Here is a 2,536-nt window from a genome sequence, read left to right on the forward strand (position 1 = left end):
TTAGGCATATAATTTGTGACTCCTTAATTGTCTAGCTGAATAAATCTAAAACCTGTAGCTAAAGAATCCTTTCCAGGAAGATGACAGCTTAGCATGTTGGTGGGCAAATGGTGGGTGCATTTTTGCTGTTTGGGATGACTACGTCCCTTTCCCCTTGCTGTGGGGCTAGAGGAAGGAGGACCCTGGCTGTAGTTGCCCCCTCCATCAAAGCAACCCAAATTAGCAACCACATTTCATTGCATATTATCTATCTTTCTCTAGAGCTGGGTAGAGAGTTCTGTCTTTCCTGGTAGCTTCTTTTTAAAATACGTGTAGTTCCATAAGGCATTTTGAACTTCCTCTGATTGTGTTGGTTTAGAAGAGTGCCTTATAAACCCTAGGAGCAACAAGGAGATGAGAGCTTTCTAGAGCAAACCATCTATATTTACCCTAAGGGAGAAAGGAGCTTAGTTGGCAGTTGTTTTTCCTGGTCTTGGTAATATTGTCCATAGCTCTTTTCTTTGATGTTGGGCACACTGTCTGCAAATCAATGGGCAGGGACTTGGGCAATCAGATATTATCATTGATATTCATTGAAATGCCAAGAGATGCTGTACCAGTCTTAGATAGGAGGGTAAGACTTTGAGAACAGCACAGGCTCTCACCACAGACTGGAGATAATCTGAGAGACCTGAGATCACCAGACACCCAATTTGGGATCCAGGGCAACATTACTTTGGAATTTAATACTATTTTTAGAGGTGTTTTGCTAGGAATTGTGGTTTAACACAAGCATTTGTTTAACGGAATGGTGTGATGAATAGAACCTTGGACTTCGAGTCCTGGAAGATTTGAGTTCAAATCCTGCCTATGATACTTGAGTTCTGTGGGATTCAGTTTCCTCATCTGTTAAAGAAGGGAGTTGGACAAAGTGACTTCTAAGGCACTTTTTTAGGTCTGACCATATGATCCTATGTTTATGACTTGTTACTAGTCAGCATTGACTATGAGACTAGATTGGCTTATTTTGGAGAGCATGGTGTCAGATGTATTCACTTTTTGAGAACTGAAAGCTGCAGAATGAATTTGTTCTTTGGCTCTGAAGGGGTGAGGCAGTACCTTACTAGAAACACAAGGGTTTCACTGGATTCAGCGTTCCTTTATCATGTGTGATAAATCTGTTTTCTTAGTATTCACAGTTCTGTAGATTAGCTTGCTTGTCTGGGGGGACTAATGGTTTCAAATATGGTATCATTTTGGGCATTGCTATATGAGGACAGCATTAAAAGTAAATGGAAAATACTGCTATGTTTCCATGTACACAAATCCAGTCGAAAAAATGCTAGCCTTCAACTTCCAAATCAACATTAAGTTGTCCAGGTTATCAGATGCCTATTATAGATGATCTTTGGCCTTGCTGGAGACTGTAGATCATTCTCAGAAGGCAGATTTCAGACCAAAAATGAGGAGCAAATCTGAATGATTTTAGTGGTCTGAGAATGGAATGGGTTGCCTTGTGAAATAGTGAGTTCACCTGGAAAGTAGGTGACAGCATAGTGCAGTATAAGGAGCTGAACTAGGAGCCACAAGGCCTGAATTCAAATTCTGACTTTGCCATTGAATATCAATGTGACCTTAGGCAAATGATATATCCTTTCTGGGATTCAGTTGATTTATCTGTAACATGAGAAACTTAAACTAGATGATTTTTAAGCTCATTTCTAGCTCTCCCTCTTTGATGCTGTGATCCATCACTGACAGCATCCCTATCACCTGGCAGGAACCAGTAGGGAACCCTGCGTTGGGCAGGAGGTTGTGCAAGACAGATTAAGAGACAAGTCTTGCCTTTATAAAACAATTCACCATAAGATTTTTCTAGTATAATTCGTGAAATTTTTGCTTGTAATTTCTCAGAAACGCATCCTTACGGATGGCCTCCCCCTTTTCTTTCCTCTCTCTTCTCCTTTGGATCAGGGCTGCTTAACCTTGGCTCTTTGAACATCTTTTTTTTTTCTTTTTTGTTTTTAATATTTTGATAACTAATTTTTTTTCTAACTCTTTGACAGCTAAGTGGTACAATGGTTAGAGTGTTGGTCCTGTAGTCAGGAAGACATGAGTTCAAATCCAGCCTTAGACACTTATCAGTTGTATGCCCTTGAGAAAGTCACTTAACTTCTGTTTCTTTTTTCTCAAATGTTAAAATAGGGATAATAGTAGTGCTTACCTCCCAGGGATATTGTGAAGAATAAATGAGATAAGAATTGTAAAGTGTTTACAACAGTGCAGAGTACATAATAGTCATTTTAAAAATATTTCCTCCTTCCCTCCTTCCTTGCTTCCTTGTTTGCTTCCTTCCTTCTCTTATGTATTTTATTTCATACATTTAAAAATGTTATTCTGAGAAGGATCCATCGGTTTCATCATGCTGCCAAAGGGGTCCATGATACAAAAAAATGATTAAAGTCAAACCTGCTCTCAGGAAAGTATCTGATGAATTCATTCACACTACAGTATAAATGAGGAATGGGGCTTAATGTATTGCTTCTCCCAGGAGTAT

Source organism: Notamacropus eugenii, chromosome X (assembly GCF_028372415.1).
Source record: "Notamacropus eugenii isolate mMacEug1 chromosome X, mMacEug1.pri_v2, whole genome shotgun sequence".
NCBI lineage: Eukaryota > Metazoa > Chordata > Mammalia > Diprotodontia > Macropodidae > Notamacropus > Notamacropus eugenii.